This window comes from Malaclemys terrapin, chromosome 9 (assembly GCF_027887155.1).
Source record: "Malaclemys terrapin pileata isolate rMalTer1 chromosome 9, rMalTer1.hap1, whole genome shotgun sequence".
In the NCBI taxonomy this organism is placed as follows: Eukaryota; Metazoa; Chordata; order Testudines; family Emydidae; genus Malaclemys; species Malaclemys terrapin.
Genome location: NC_071513.1, coordinates 72,890,067 through 72,907,972, shown reverse-complemented (window position 1 = coordinate 72,907,972; position 17,906 = coordinate 72,890,067). Strand labels below are relative to the sequence as shown.

General features: G+C 43.3%; 1 protein-coding gene across 1 annotated transcript in view; it reads left to right on the top strand.

The window, feature by feature from the left end:
• DNER (delta/notch like EGF repeat containing) overlaps positions 1–17,906 on the top strand; it is a 292,283-nt gene that overhangs the window by 169,692 nt on the left and 104,685 nt on the right. The window lies entirely within an intron of this gene.

The following is a 17,906-nucleotide window of genomic DNA, read 5'->3' as shown; positions in this document are numbered from 1 at the left end:
CACGTGGTGCCCAACATGCTGTTCTGAGCGGCAGGGTAAGGGGGCCAGGGGGCTGGAGAAGTGGCCGGGGGTTTCTGGAGGGGGGCAGTCAAGGGAGAGAGAGTAGGGGGGGATTGGATGGGTCAGGGGCTCGGGGAGGGCTGTCGGGGCGGGGGTGTGGAAGGAGTGGATGGGGGCGGGGCTAGAGCGGGGCTCGAGCGGGGCTCCCCCCCAGTGTCCTCTTTTTTGATTGTGGAAATATGGTAACCCTATTCATTTGAGAAGTGCACAGTAGATTGTATTTACACAACATATTGTGCATGTAATGAAGTATATAATATACAGCAATAGTGAACATTTTCTGCCACGTATAGTCATCCAAGTTTATCACGGTGACTTCTGTAGTTAAATGACACTTCATCTGAATTTTAAAGCATGCTTAATTTAGCTCTATGAAAATTAGTAATGAGTCTGAACTAAAATCTCAGCTCTAAACACGCTTGTGAACTTTTGAGGGTTTGTATAAAAACTTTGTGGATTGGCTCTATCTGTGTGTGTTTTGTGCAGAAGCAACATTTAGCATTAAAAGTGCTCACCTGCCTTTGTAATGCCAGAAGGTTTCCACTCAGACATCTTTGCCCTGACCACTATTAATCTCCAGTCTCATGAGTTTTAATTATCTGCTCTATTGATGGTCTCTGGGCCATTTAATGCACACAGTTATCGCTCTTCTTCATGCATTAGCTATTATCTCTAACATGGGTTAGAGACATATTATGCAGACAAAGTGCATGTTTTTGGTACAAAAAAAAATTATATTAAAATAAACTGATAATGAAAGATAATCTGTAGCTATTTTGAAACTAATTACAACGATGAGGGGATCCTAATCTTTAATGTATCTGGTTGTGAGGGTTTCAGATTAGAAGAATAATTGCAATCTGTGTGTTTTAGGTCCAGTATATGTGCACCCTTAGAGGCATTCAGTGTTATTACACCTCATGCAGTGGAAAGATAATGATATTTCCATCTGAAGAATTCAATTTAGCTTAAGTTGATTTTTTACTGAGATAAGTAAAATTGAAATAGGACAATTTTATTTCACAATAAGAGTGTCTGTCTACACACAGACTTGCACCAAAATAACAAAGAGTAAATTAAAACAGTTTTAGTTATTTCAGTGCAAGACCATAGCCTGGTTATTGGTGAATTCAGTGCATTGTGCTCAAGTAAATAGAATTTTCGTTTTTATTATGGCAGTTCACCTTTAAGGACTTATTTGTACAAACACGACTGAGTGTTGTGCTTACAGCAGGGAGGATTCCACCTGGGTTTAGCCCTACACCAGCCTTGCAGAAAATTGTCACACAGCAAAGAAAAACCAATGGCTGGCCCATTCCAGCTGATTTGGGCTCCCAGGGCTTGAACTGCAGGGCCGTTTCATTGCTGTGTAGACTTCTGGGTCAGGCTGGAGACCGGGCTCTGGGACCCTTCCATCTCACAGGGTCCTAGAGCCTGGGCTCCAGCCCAAGCCCAGACATCTACCCAGCAGTGAAACAGCCCTACAGCCTGAGCCCCGTGAACCCAAGTCGGCTGGCACAGCCCAGCCACAGATTTCTTGTTGCTGTGTAGACATACCCTCAGGTAACAGTAGCAACAGCAGCAGAATGTGAACTACATTATTCATTCAATTCAACGAGGTGTTAATTTCAAGGACTGTTTTTAAATGATAGCTTTATAAGCCAAGAAGGAAACATGAAGCTGAAATAAAAGAAACTTTTAAATCCTTTTGTGCTGCTGCAATATACCACACTTGTGTTCTGGCAGCAAATCTTCAACAGACTGTTTATGAAAATATAATATAATATAGGGCCTCCTCTTTCAAGCATTAAACTGTAATTACTTTGGCCTAGATCCACAAAGGACCTAGGTGCCTAAGTCCCAGATTTAGGCACTATAGTGATCCACAGAATCCCTGCTCAGCTGTTACCTAATCCTGTGGGTACCTGAACTCACTTGGTGCCTAAATTTTTGCTGTAAAAGTTCCTTAGGTGCCTAAACCTCTGCTTCTGGACATGTGCACTGCTGCCCAGGCAGGCAACTGGATGCCTATCTTCTGCCTAAGCCTCAAGTCAGGTGAAGATTGGCCTTCCCTCACCTGACTGTCCTCCAGGGCCTGATCCTGTAGGTGTGCTTGGAGGCTGCCTAACTCCACACAAAATGGCCACAGAACGGAGTAGAGAGCGATACTTAATTCAACCTTTGCCAAATCATAGTGCTGTATTTCTAAGCAACTTCTGCATTTTTTGGGGTGGAGGTAGAAATTTTACAATTTAAAAAAAAAATTGTCAAATACTTTGCAGTTCACCTTTAACTACTGTATGTCCCAGCAGGTAATTGTGGGAAGTGAGTACATTTTATAGTTTAACCTTTGGAAATTCAGCTTTTCAAAGCTTGTGGTAGATGGTTTATGACTTGTTGATATCTATAATTTTTGGGGGCAAAAACCAGTTTTCAGATTTCTGTTGCAAAATGATGGTCTAATGAAAAAAGCACAGGACTAGAAGTCAGGATGTTTGCAATCTATTCATGGCTCTGTCACAGACTAGCTGTGAGGCCTTGGACAAGTCACTTAACTTCTCCTCTTATCTGTAAAACGGGGACACGAATACCTAATTCCAAGGGGTTTTGTGAGGCACAGTTCATTAAGTTTGTAAAGTGCTTTGAGGTCCTCAGATTATCGGTGTTGCTATTTATTATTATACAGTGTGTATATGTTAAAATAGGATTAGTCAACCCTTTCATGATTTTACCCATTTTCAGAGTGAACCAATGAGCATAGATAAAACTTTTGCCTTTTACAGTCTGCACTCTTGACGGTCTGTCTGTTTGGCCCCAAAATATTGTTAATTGCAAATTTGCCTGCACTGTGGGTGTCCTCGATTTCTTTCATTCAGGAACACAACAAGCATGTAATGGGAAATCCTTGTGTGGGAAATCTATTAGTTTAGCCAATCCTGCCATCTTTTAGTATGCTGGCACCATTGTCTAGTGCAATAAATACAGCCCTCAGAGACATGGCAGAAAGCCACACTCTAAGCTGATATTGCAGGCAGTATACAAATAATCTCATAAGAATCCATATCACATTGCTATGTGATGTTGTTTATCTTTATGTGGTTTATTTGTTTCATCGAATTGTGCCATATTTAGAGGCAGTAACACAAAGCCATGATCTATTTTAAATGTGGTTCTACACAGAAAAGTGGCTGTGAAAATTCATTTTGGGGTTTATTATGCCCAGGTGATTCCAACTCATATTTGTTCAGTTTACAAATATAATCTAACCACCAGCTCTGCAAAATTCACCTTCAGCTTTGAAAATCAAGCTGGGTACTTTCCTTCTCAAGCACCACTACCAGTAATAAAGAACTACAGGCCCAATTCATGTCCTCAGTTGCACCTATGCAACTTCATTGTTATCAATCTGTACCTCAGTGATCCTCACTAAGGTTAGTGGCATTGCACAAATGTTACTTAGACTGAGAGCATAATTTGGCCAGCAATAGTACTACTGTGTTGGTGATTATGTATAAGAAGGAAATGACTCAGCTTGACTATCCAAGCCCAGTGTGATTTTCAATGCTGGCAGTTAGTAAGGAATGTGTGTTTATTTGGAAACTGAGTGGGGTTTTTATGCTATTAGTGAGAAACAATAGAGATGTAGCTGCATGATGATGTTTTTATAGTTTTTGCTCAGAGAAGAATTACTTTTTAAATCCCAGTATTTCATGTGATTATTTTTTTTCTGACTGGAAAGCATTTGAAAGGGCTCTTGATATGTTTGTCACTAAGCACTACATTTAACAATGGAGATCAAATATGCTGCTGCCAAAATGGGGTCTGACTGATTCATGCCTTCTGTAACAAATTGTTCCTCCACACTTCAACATTATGCTCTCTGTATGTGTGTATATATATCTCCTCAATATATGTTCCATTCTATATGCACCAGAAGAAGTGGGCTGTAGTCCACGAAAGCTTATGCTCTAATAAATTTGTTAGTCTCTAAGGTGCCACAAGTACTCCTGTTCTTCTTTTTACTTCAACATTAGTGATTTTTGTAACTGGGTGGAGGCCTGTTTAGCTAACCAGTTACAAATAACATGGTTTGTGTCCACATGGCAGCTTTTCTGCCATCACAGAGGGATCTGTGATGTTCTGGGCAGCTATTCTCTAGTGCCTTAGGCCTGGTCTACACTACAAAGTTAGGTCGATGCAAGGCAGTTTACGTCAACCTAGTTGTGCATGTTTCTACACTTAAATTGATCTCCCACCGCCGTAAGCACCCCATTACACCAATATACTAACACCACTTCCCCGAGTGATATAGAGCCACACTCAATGCGATGCATGTGTAGACACTACATTACTTATGACAACCCTAATTGTCCTCCAGCAGCTATCCCACAATGCCACTCACTGACCATTCTGGTCACCATTGTGAACTCCGCTGCCCAGGGGCCACAGAGACCAGAAACCTCCCCTACCCTTTAAAGCCCTGCACGTTTTTGAAATTCCTTTTCCTGATTGCTCAGCTTGGCAAGCACACTTAAAGCTTTCCATTTTTGAGCGCAACTGCCCAGCTGACCATGCCAGTTACACACTCCAGACATGTTGCTGCCTGGAGCAGACAGGAGATACTGGATCTCCTGGGCCTGTGGGGAGAAGAGGCTGTGCTGGCACAGCTATGGACCAGCCATAAAAATGTTGCTATCTACGAGCAGATTGCTCATAGGATGCAGGAGAAGGGGTATGGCAGGCACCAGCAGTAGTGCTGTGTGAAAGCCAAATTGCTGCGGCAGGAATACCAGGTCAGAGAGGCCAACAATTAATCTGGTGCTGGGACCTGCAGACCTGCTGCCTATATAAAGAAATGCATGCCCCACTTGGCAGAGACCACCCCCCCCCCACACACACACACAGCACCGCAGATAACTCTGAAGAGCCTGAGTCAAAGGTCTTTGCCATGAATGGCAAGGAGGAGGTAGTGGATCAGGAGGAGTAATATGGGAAACAGGAGATAACAGGATCCAGCTGTACAGCAAGCCAGGACCTGTTTTTGACTCCACCGCAGTCCAGCCAGTCCTGCCAGTCAAGCACGGGTGAGCCTGGTGCAGGGGAAGGAATCTCGGGTAAGTGTTGTGACAAAGTTCCTCCTCTATCTTGGTGGGTGCTGCGCTTCTTGGCAGATTTTCTTGCCTTAGAGATTCACCATGTGGGTTGGGGAACAGTCCAGAGACCTTCCCCTCTGGGAGAACCCACAGTCCAGGTCAATTGGGAGGTCCCAGGCCCACCCTCTACTCCGGGTTCCAGCCCAGGGCCCTGTGGACTGCAGCTGTCTATAGTGCCTCCTGTAACAGCTGCATGACAGCTACAACACCCTGGGCTACTTCCCCATGGCCTCTTCCAAACACCTTCCTTGTTCTCACCACAGGACCTTCCTCCTGGTGTCTGATAACGCTTGTGCTCCTCAGTCCTCCAGCAACACACCCTCTTACTCTCAGCTCCCTGTGCCTCTTGCTCCCAGCTTCTCACACTCTCGCACACAAACTGAAGTGAGCTCCTTTTTAAAACCCAGGTGCCCTGATTAGCCTTCCTTAATTGATTCTAGCAGCTTCTTCTTAATTGGTGCCAGGTGTCCTAATTAGTCTGCCTGCCTTAACTGGTTCTAGCAGGTTCCTGATTACTCTAGTGCAGCCCCTGCTCTGGTCACTCAGGGAACAGAAAACTACTCATCCAATGACCAGTATATTTGCCCTCTACCAGACTTCTGTACCCCACTGGTCTGGGTCTGTCACAGTGTGTAGATAAATTTTTAATTAGAGGGATGGCACCCCCAAAGTAGCAGGACACATTTTTTGACTTTTCACTAATTTACTTGTGCTAGAAGAGTTAGTGGTACTACCAAGAGAGGTAGAGTTGCTATCTACTTTTCATTCCCCTCTAGAGTACAGGGGGTATGCAGAGCAGAATTTTTTTATGTGCATAAAGGTGTCCTTTGAATCCTGCTGAGAGATCTTCATGAAATTTTCATGGAGGTACTCTGCAATTGTCTGCTGAAGGTTTCTAGGGAGTGCTGCCTTATTTCTTCCTCCACACCACTCAGCTATAATTTCAGTAGGCACCATTGCAGTACACAGGCTAGCAGCACAAGGGTCTGGGCATCTTCGGGACGCTAGCAGCAACTGTGTTCTCTCTGCCTTTGCGACACTCAGGAGTGAGATATCAGCTAAAGCATCACAGCCTATGAAAAATGGTGCCAATATTCATTGCTGTTGCCCTGCGCTACTAGAATCATGCAGCCGAGCAATTTCCTCTTCATTTCCCCAACTCCCAGAGGGCCATACTCACCATGGCTGGTGGTGTGTTGGGCACCGTGCACAAGCAATCCCAAGTAAAGTGAGAATGTAGGGGAGTGAGTTCAGCATCTTGTTTCACTTTCAGTAGCGAATATGCTCACAATGGTACCTCTGAGTGCTTCATCTTCCACTGCAGCCATTGCTACCTTCAGGGTCTCCCTCTCCACGCCTGAGCCAGATAAGGAGAAAGAAGAGGATTCAGGATCACATGTTCAATGAGATCCTGCAAGCCAGTGCTGCATATTGGACTGTAAGCACAGGGCCTGGAAGATGAACATTGTGAAAGAGAAGTGGAGAAAGGCCCAGAAATCCCAGCAGGAAAAGGAGGGAGATGCACCAGGACGTAATGGGGTTTCTCAGGCAGCAAACACAGATGCTGCAGACTGTGATGGACCTGCAGGTTCAATGATCTCAGGCTCACCTCCCTCTGCAGTCCATAGAGAACTCAATATATGGATCTCCCTGTACATGCCTCACAATCCATGTGGCATAAGGGCCTGCTGCAGTACCAAGCCACAGAATGTGGCTGAAATGGACATGAATGTTCTTTACCCTTCATAGGTTCAGTTCTCTTAATTTATTAAGTTTTTAATGTATTTTAAAATTGTGCAGAGTTTTTTGTTACAGAATAGAATTCTGTTGTTTGGAACATAATTCATCTGTGCCACTCCCCCGCACGACCTGTTCTGTCCTTCCGATATGTGTTGTACCCTGGAATGATTGTGTCCCATTGATTGTCCTCACTCCACCAAGTTTCCACAGTCAACCTGTGGAACTCTTTGCCTGAGGAGGTTGTGAAGGCTAGGACTATAACAGCGTTTAAAAGAGAACTAGATAAATTCATGGAGGTTAAGTCCATTAATGCCTATTAGCCAGGATGGGTAAGGAATGGTGTCCCTAGCCTCTGTTTGTCAGAGGGTGGAATTGGATGGCAGGAGAGAGATCACTTGATCATTACCTGCTAGGTTCACTCCCTCTGGGGCACCTGGCATTGGCCACTGTCGTCAGACAGGATACTGGGCCGGATGGACCTTTGGTCTGACCCAGTATAGCCATTCTTATGTTCTTACGTGTATCAGTTCACCACATATACTCAGAAGTTCTGAAAACAACAGATTACCTGTTATTGCACAATAATCCTGATGCTTGTTATTGCACAGTGTTACACAACTCACAGGATCAGTCACAAACAAAATTAATAGGTTCATTGACAATGTTATATTCGTAGATGTACAGCAATCACCACACAATTCATATCAGGCCACAAAAGAGCAGGGCCCGGCAGAGCACACTATTACTCTGGCTCACTGTTAAAATGGTCTTTCAAAGCCTCCCTGAACCTTATAGATCCACGTTGAGCTCTTTTCATAGCCCTTGTGTCTTGCAGTTCAGATTCAACAGACTGCTGCTCCATCTCTGCCCTCCACACTGGTAAACAATACCAATTGTCATTTTGCACCTGCTGAACCAGTAGTTGAATCGTTCCTTAATGCTGTCAGTCTGACCAGCATGTGGCTTTGTGAGCCAGGGGAGCAAGGGGTAGGCTGGATCCCCCAGGATCACTATTGGCATTTCAGCATTGCCAATGGTAATCTGGTCAGGAAAGAAGGTCCCTGATTGTATCTTTCTGAACAGTCCTGTTCTTAAAGATGTGAGTATCCTGCACCTTCCCTGACCAGCCCACATTAATGTCGGCGAAGCATCCCTGGTGATCCACCAGTGCTTGCATAACCATAGAAAAGTAGCCCTTTCTATTGATGTACTCAGCGGCAAAGTGGTCTGATGCTGAAATAGGGACATGCATGTCATCTGTTGTTCTACCACAGTTCAGTATATATCCTGCATATTACCCAGAGTCACAGTCCTGCAAAGCAGGAGGCGATTAATGGTCTTGCATGACTACAGCCCCTACAGTGGAATTCCTGACTCCAAATTGATTCCCGACTCACCGGTAGCAATCTGGCATTGCAAATTTCCACAGTGCAATCTCCACTTGCTTCTTCACTGTCAGTGCCGCTCTCATTTTGGTGTCCCTGCACTGGAGGGCTGGGGTGAGCTTGGCACATGGATCCAAGAATGTGGACTTGTGCATCTGAAAATTCTGCAGTCACTGCTCATCATCCCAAACCTGCATTATGATCCAATCCCATCAGTCAGTGGTTGTTTCTTGGGTCCATATCTGCAGCTGCTCCGTGAATACCACCAGCAACCTTGAATTGGTTCTTGCTATGTCCCACAGCAATCTGTCCTTCGGGGAATTGTGTTCTTCACTCATTTGGTTCTTTTTGCAACTGTGCAAATACTCCAGGATCATGCACCCTGTGCTTACAATGTTCATGATAAAAGTATAGAACTGTGCAGGCTCCAGGCTTCTGTCAGAGATGGCAGACATTGAAGAGGGCTGCGTGGGTTTGTGGGATTTTGAAAAAAGGTGCAAAAATTATGGGAAACAGATAACATGATGGGATGGAGACAGTTGCAAACTGGGAAGTTGACTCCATGCTCCCAATAACTCCTGCTTAACTTCTTTTTGGCCTTCATGCACTTTCAAAGCTTCCCATAAGAGAGTGCACTGATGCCTACCCATGATGCACTGCACTCTGAATCAATACAAGCACTTCTGGTGAGTATACACACCGCCGACACTAGGAGCCAAATATACACAAGCACAAACGATGTACTGAGTATGGTGGCTGTATGCCGATGTAACTGTTGCGATGTTCAGGATCATGATAATTGACAATGTCAGATATACTTGGAGGGCCCAAGCATCATGTGTAGGTTCACCAGAGAAACAAATGGTGAACAAGACCCTGGTGCATGATGCAGAACAGAATCTCAGTTTTGAGCTTTGTAATTTAGTGCTTTAGCGGAGGAGATTGAGGGTAATTGTATTTCAATCTTAAAATGACTAATTTTGCTCCAGCACTGTATGAACAGGCATGGCTGGAGGAAAAAGTATTTCTGTGTTGGATGCACTGTAGCACGGAAATAATGAGAGCGCATTTCTACACTCACCAAGCACAATAGCCAAAGCAGCGTGCATGCACCAGGAGCCAGGTCTGTTACCCTTCTGAACCCAGCCCTATCCATACAACCAGCTACGCTCCCAGTAATGCACAGTAATAGTGATCTTGCACATTACCTTAGTCAGCCACCTTCCTGTACTGTTGCCAGACAGCTTTGATAACGTCACCTTCTTTCCTTCATTGGCTGGTCCAGTTCAGATTCTGTAGTTCTTCTCAAAAGTCACCTATGCTGTGGCTGTGAGATCCCACATCCAGCATCTTGAAATGGGAAAGTAGTTGTCTGTCAGTTGCCAGAGACTGTGTTTGAGTTCTTCACCTGATGGTATTGTGTAGTCATTTTTTCTCCCACTTCACTGGATGCTGCTATCTACAAGGTAATAAGAGACTCACTGACACACGTTCTGATTGGTTTGCTAAATTCAAAACAGCTTGGATACCTAACTTGTGCCAGACAACAGCAAGTAAAGCCTTGCACTGTTCCTCTGACCCAAGACTCCCTTGCCTTTGTCATAGTAGAGATTATGATCTGTTATCAACGTTATGAAAACAAAGGAAGATAGTCGTTTTGTGGTTTGTGGCTTCCAGGTGATGTAGACAGAGTAGCCCTCTATGGTAGTTTATGCACAGGGGCAGAATCTCCAGAGGGCAAGTATATATAGTGGCACCCTCTAACTGCATTGATTTATGGAAGAAGGAAGGACTAGCTGTATTAGTTATAGTGGTGTGGTTCAGAGTTTCTGATCTACATAACAAAATTAGTTGCAAGACCCAAGCTATGTGCCAAACTGGTCTGGAGGAGGATTGTTGTGTTTTGACTTTCCTACTTTTTTGTTCCTCGACTTTCTTGAAGTGAGAGAAATAGAAGGGTTAAGGTATGTGCTTTGTGCTCCTAGGCTGAAGGATGCAAAACAGCAACGATGGGAATGAGATCTAGTATATCTTACCATGTATGGTACCAGTGAAATCGTACAGATATGTTTTCATTATCAACTGATTATGTATAAGCTTGAAAGATTCTTTCCTTTAAAATAGATGCAGCGTTCTCCATTTCAGATTCTGATTTATAAGGGTTTCAAATTGTTCATACACACCGGTGTAAATAGTTCAGCCCTGACTTCTTTCCCTGAAATTTACTTTGACATCATTACATTTTAACTGGGCCTTGGAAAGACTGCAAAGTTAAATTGAACAAAATTACCTATCATTATAAGCAGCTATATTATTTTTCTCGAGGCTCGAGATCAAGGGAGCTGTAAACATGTCTGAAATTATCCTCCTACCTGGAAATTAAAGTAGAGCTTAGATATGCTCTTGTTCAATCAGAGCTATTGGATGTGAAGCAGAAAGTAATTAATTTATGTTATACAGGAGATCAGACTAGATTCTCACAGTGGTCCTTTCTGGCTTTAAAATCTATGAATCTGGTATACCTAAATATAAATACTGAAAGGAGAAAATAAATAGTCTTGTTTTATCTTCACAATCTTTGGAAATTAGGTGTGATAATTGGGAATTATAAGAAAAAATATGGCACTCCAGTGAGAGAAATGATTTTTTCAGCAGTTTGCCAAGGGCTTTTGTTGCCAAAATAGTAACGAGACTCAAAGTACAAAGGAGGCTGATTTTAAATTCCTTTACGGAACTGTCCTGAAGAGTGTGTAACAATCTGATTCAGACAAGCAAATAAACTCTAGATACTTCCAAACATGCATATATAATTACATAACTGTTTCTCTATCGAGGACTATCAAATTCTATTGTAAGAGGAAGTGAGTTTTGGCTGCATCTTTATACTGATGGGTAATATATGATGTCGATTAGGTCCAGAACAGTTTGGCAGTTTTCAGAAAAGGTCAGCAGCATACCACTTCACTAGTCAAACCGGACATCAGAGATATATCTAGTAAATTTTTCATCGAGACTATTGGAATATTGGCTAATTGATTATGGTTAAATCCACGTGGATTAAATTTATGTTGGACAAGAAGACATTTTCTGTGCTCTTTCCCCTCACCCTCCAGTTTGCAACATGGAAATTAAGGTATAGATCATTACAAATTAGAAACACTAACTAATTATCCACATTATACAGTAAAATTGTAAAATTAAATGGAAAAGTCTCCATTAATATTTTCTACAGCACTCATAGAATTACTAACATACCTAGAAGCTAAGGAGTGCTTAATAAAAGCTCTGGAAATAGCTTTCTTTCAGCATCCAAGCAACACAATCCCTGTTTTATTGAGTACTGTACGCATTATAACTTTTATATTGTCCTAAATTTTCTCTCTCCTGCTCGTGGCTGCAGCTCCTTCCCGGCGGGACATGCCCCCCGGCCCTCCCCAGGCACATGCGGCGTACGTCCAGTGGCTCCTTCCCGGCGGGAGGGAGACTAGGTGCGGGAGATGCGTGCCGCATGTGGCCGGGGCAGCGGGAGGGAGAGGCGCAGGGCTCCCCAGCAGCAGCGGGGATTCGGCCCGCGCTGCCCCCCTGGCCCCTGCCCACTCCGTGCTGCCCCTGCCCGGACCCACCGCGCGCCACATATGCCCCCCCTTTTTTTTTGCTCCGCCCCGCCCTGCCCCCCACATCCTGATATTTTATAGCGCTGATCTGGTCACCCTAGGTACACTCACAATGGTGCTCATCATCTTCATGCAGGAGTTTCCCAGAGAACTGGTCTTTTAAGGTTTACATGTCCCCTGTGTGAGTTCCCAAGATCTCGCTCATCCTATGCAATTGATTTGTACAGGTTTCACATCAGGCAGGGACCTTTGGAAGAGAGGCAGAATTTACCACATAGTAGAAAAAATTCTTGGAAAAAACATTATGAAATGCTAAGAAAAATGCAGTTGTATTCCCTAAATTCTTTTGTGAAGGGTAAGAATAGTAGTCTGAATTACATCCCTGTTTACCACGTAAACATCATTATCTCTTTGGGAATAACTGCATTAGGGAATAGCTACATAAGAATGAAATCTTAGGGTGCGAGAGGAGGGTAATGTGTCATTGAAAATCTTTCTATTTCATGTACTTTCTGCTTCTCTTTTCGATCATTCTTGTTAATGATATTTGCATAAAAATAGAATATTTCCTTAGGGTCTTGCTGTTTATTCCCTCCAGAAATCTTAATCCCTCATTGGATGCATATCAGTCACATTCCAAGCAACTAATTTTGATGTCACAAATAAATTTATGACTTCAGATGGGGAATAACATCAGGAGAAAGTGAGCTGTAAAAAAAAAAAAAAAAAAATCTCATTTCCATGCCTATATTAGTGTAATTAAGGGCAAAGAAAGAGAAACAAACAAAACTTAAATAAGTAGGTTTTTCAAAAATTTCCATGATGTATAAAGCTGCTTTTAGAAACTCAGATGAATTTGGATCAAAATTTAGTTTTATTAGAATTTATTATGTTTGTGTTTAGATTAATTGATGGTGGTAACACTGTGCTTTTTAGGCTATGGCTACACAACAGTTTACATTGATATATGTTGTATCACTCGGGTGTGAATTAGCGACCCACTGAGCAACATAACTTATGCCAATTTATACCAACATACTTTATGCTGTCCGGGGTGGACAGCAGTGTCGGCAGGAGTGTGGTAGCCCATAGAAGCACTTACATGCACTTTCCAGCAGAGCCCAGGTGGACATCCAGTCAAAAATTTAGCTTTAAAGACTCAGTGTCATTTTGTGTTTTGCCAAAAGTATGGGACAGATAATGTGTAGCCTGGATGGACAAGTTTGTTGTCACCTTCCACTGGTTTGATTTAGTCCATGTCTGTCTCTGATAGTGTCCGGTACCCAGTGCTTCAGAGGAAGGTTTAAAAAAATAGATGAACAAGATTTAATAGACAGTTATAGAATTAAACCGCTCGTAGGGGAGACATCTTCCTAACCCCATTAGTTAGAGCCTGGCTTACACTGTGAAGCGTAAGGATTTCTACCCTTTGTGTTTTTAAAAAGACAAAACCACTAACTCATAAAAACTGAGGCACTGAAAAGAGAGACACAAAAAAGCCTTCTAACTCACTGCCTCTGCCACTGAAATGAACTGAGTTATAGTGGGTGCTGCACCTTCTTAGATGCCCTGGGTCCAAACATTAGGATCCATGAGGGAAGATCCACACAGCCCCATTGGATGCTGCTATATAAAGAGCTCTGAGCATGTATGTTGTGATGGGTTGGGTCACAGAGACCCCCTTGGGACTGATGTGCTGAGACTACCCCTGAGCCTGTTTTCCCTGCCAGCTTTGGACTTCAGAACCCTGTCTTGTTGAGCTAGCCTGCTGCAAACACAGACCCAGATTTGAATCACTTCCCCCAAAAGCTGCAGACTTAAGTGGAAACAGCTTAAGAAGTGGTCCTGTCTCTAGCACCCAGATACCCAGTTCCCAATGGTATCCAAACCACAAATAAATCCATTTTACTCTGTATAAAGCTTATACAGAGTAAACTCATAAATTGTCCGCCCTCTATAACACTGACAGAGAGATATGTATAGCTGTTTGCTCCCCCAGGAATTAATTAATTACTCTGGGTTAATTTATAAGAAAAAGTGATTTTATTAAATATAAAAAGTAGGATTTAAGTGGTTCCAAGTAATAGACAGAACAAAGTAAGTTACCAAGCAAAATAAAATAAAACACACAAGTCTAAGCCTAATACAGTAGGAAACTGAATACAGATGAAATCTCACCCACAGAGATGTTCCAATAAACTTCTTTCACAGACTGGACTCCTTCCTAGTCTGGGCCCAATCCTTTCCCCTGCGGCCCATAGAGTTACAGCTGTTTCGCGGCGCTTAATGCTTTCCAGGAGGAAGGTGAGGAGGCTGGGCAGGGGTGGGGATTTGGGGAAGGGGTTGGAATGCGGGTGGGGAAGAGGCAGGGCAGGAGCAGGGCCTCATGGAAGGGGTGGAGTGGGGTTGGGCGGGAGGGGAGGGGAGGGGGCTTTTGTACCTTTATATGAAAAGGTGTCAGTGATGTGGCCCTCAGGCCAATGTACTAGTCCTCATGTGGCCCTCGTGGTGATTTGAGTTTGAGATCCCTGTTATAAATGGAAAAGCACCAGGTTTAAGATGAATTCCAGTACCAGGTGACATGGTCACATGTCCTGTGAGACCCCGAGCCTTCATTCTTCCTGGCCTGACTCACAGGAAGGCTTGCAAGTAAACACAGCCATTTACAACCAGTTGTCCTAGTTGATGGGAGCCATCAAGATTCCAGACCACCATTAATGTCCCACACTTTGCATAATTATAATAGGACCTCAGAGTTATATTTCATATTTCTAGTTTCAGATATAAGAATGGTACCTTTATACAAATAGGATGACCACACTAGTAGATTATAAGCTTTGTAATGATATTTTACAAGAGACTTTTTGCATGAAGCATATTCCAGTTACATTATATTCACACTCATTGGGGGGAGGGATAGCTCAGTGGTTTGAGCTTTGGCCTGCTAAACCCAGGGTTGTGAGTTCAATCCTTGAGGGGGCCATTTAGGGATCTGGGGCAAAAATCTGTCTGGGGATTGGTCCTGCTTTGAGCAGGGGGTTGGACTAGATGACCTCCTGAGGTCCCTTCCAACCCTGATATTCTATAATTAGCATATTTTCATAAAATCATATAGAGTGCAACGTCACATATGTCAAGTGCATGTTCAGGAGAGGGATCCATATAGACAGTATTAGTATCCATGTATTAATAATGCAGAAATACCAGCATTTAAAAAAAACATCCTAGGTTAATTCTGAAAAGAAGAGACTAAAGGATTTCCTTGTGGCAAGGGGAATGTGTTTCCTATGCAAATCCAGAGAAATTTTAGATGATATTCATATTTATATCTTAATTCTCCAAGCCTCAAAATATGGCAGTTCAGCTAAACTTCTAGAATCTGTAGAGGCTCCCTTTCTCTCCTAGCACTTTTCTCCTCCATCCGTTCAGGTGCCCTCCCCTTTACCTGCAGTTGTCTTTTGCAAAGAGAGAGACAGTAGCCTGCAAATTGTCCTGTCCCTTCCTCCTTACTGAATGGAAGCAGCAGCAGCAGCAGCAGACCTGTTGCCCCTGTGACATATTAAGGGGGCATCCCCTGTCTTTTCTCCATTGAGGGTCTCCCAGTTGTGTCTCCTGTAAGTTGGGAGGGTTCACCTGAAGAAATGGAGGAAAATAAACTTGTTCCAAAAGGGTCTTATAAATGTATTTACCTGTGAAAGTGCACTTCAAATCTTCTGCCAAACACTTTGGAAACTTTTCAAAGTGTTTTTACGAGGTTTGTAGATTGATGATGGAGTGAATGCTGAAAGAGGTTTTCAAATATCCCTTGATCAGCAAAGCCTTTCCACGTAAAAACAAAGTCATGCTGCCATTTCCATTCCTGTGTTATAGCTTGTTTTAAATATATCAATATATGCCATTGCCCAGAGTTTTCTCAATCTGAAACTATGCTAATTTATATGTTCCTATCTCCAGGCAGTGTCAGGAAATAAGTTGATGGGGTCTACAGCTCCTCCGTCTGATAAATGATCATTACAAATGAGAGTGCTTTCACCCAAAAATCTTTCACCCTCTCCTGCACATGCACTTGACATACAAGCTCAGAGCTCTTTACGTAGCAGCGTCCAGTGTGGTTGTGTGGATGCTCCCTTATGTATCCAAATGTTTGGACCCAGGGCATCTAAAGCACACATCTAAAATAGCAATAATCCCGAGCAACCCAGATATAGTTACCCAAAGTCTGAGATGGTGTTGAGTGGTCAGCAGCAGGTTTGTGGGGGCCAGCCTTCCTCCTAGCCACTAGGGAGTTGGATGTCAGCCTCCTAGCTCATAGAAAACCTCTTCAAACTTCTCCAAATTACACACACTGACTGATCTTTTTATAGGTTGCTCAAAACAAATAATAACTCATAGTAACCCCTTGCAAACTAATAGTTTTCTTAACATCAGCGAGCAACTCCTAGTCATAACATCAGCAGAAACTCATAATCGGAACACACAAATCCAAGGTCAGCTATCCACACTTTCGCCCATTCTCATGATTCTTCCAATTTTATTTTCCATCCTTATCAGCAAAACTGCAGCTGCAGCTATTTCCTGTGCTTATACAAAGCTCAAGTTATTTCTAACAATGTGGTGTTCTCGCTTCCAGTTAATGGTGGCTGAGTGCACAAAATGGCTGTGGTATTGTCAAATCAATTTATTTTGTAACAATGCCTTATAGATACACAACTGGGATTTTAATATGCAGCAGAAGGAGAATTGTATTAAAAGGAGAGAAATGTATATGGAACAGTATGTTTTGGCTGAAAAATTAGAACCAGAAGATTGCACAGTTTGTTGCTTCTATAGGTTGAGATCATTTCACAGACCTGGGGCTTCTTTATACCTCCATTCCACAAGCTGACTGTGTGCCATCCTCCCTGCGTCGTCTATTTCAGGGACCCCTCATGCCGGGGCCTTTGTGTGCCTCATTTTCCCCCTCCACCCTATAACAAAATAGGAGATAGCTGTATTGTATTTGACTATTGTGCATTCCTTTCTGTTTGTTTGTTTGTGATAGGTTACTTACTGTGGGGTGAGATCAAAAGGAGGTGTTGGAGAAATCAAGCAGGAAAGACAAAATTATGACCTAGATAAGGAGCATCCCAGCAAACACTCAAACACAATAGGCAGGTTACTTGCTGTAAAGAGGCTGCCTGCCTGGTGCCAGCAAGGTTATACAGCTGTTTTCTCCAGGCTGAGACCAGAGATCCGAAGACCCTGGTCAGTTAAAGATTTGCTCCTGCGGAAAGGGGAGGAAAGGTTGTCAGCAGACTGAGGCTGACACCCAGGCTGATTGAGACGTGGAAAGAGGGTCTGTGGGGATGAAAACTAACTCTCAGACTCAGAAGGGTAGTCTGCAATATGCTGGACCTACCTGAGATATTTATAGAGAAGTTAAGATCCCTGTAGGACTTTTAACCCATTTGCTATGCATGTGATGCACCCTTTGCCAAATAAATACTACTTTGTTCTGAAAAAGCTGTTTCTCCATCACTGCAAACTTATTCTGTCATAGTCTCCTGGAGGAAATGAGTGTACAGGCGCCAAAACCAGTTTGGCCTTTCAGATTAACATGATTGGTAAATAGGAGGGCTGCAAGCCAGAGATCCAGTCTGAGGGTAGGACTGTGTTGTTCTACCCAGAGTGAGGTGTAGGAAGCTAGAGCCTGTCACCTGAGGGGTGCACTTAAAAGTGGCCAAAAGCACAGCTTGCACTCTAACCATGAAACTCCCCATTCATTCCATCCCCCCCATACCAAGGGCTCTATACAAACCCATTCTGCCCTCTGCCAGGGATTCTGTGTGCCTCCATTCCTCTCATACCTTCACTTTCCCAATTGTCGTCTTCCATTTTTTCTTTCTCTTTCAGGGTGTCAGTATTTTGAACTGTATTGGGAGGGTGGATAGAGCTGATATGGAGGCATTGTTATT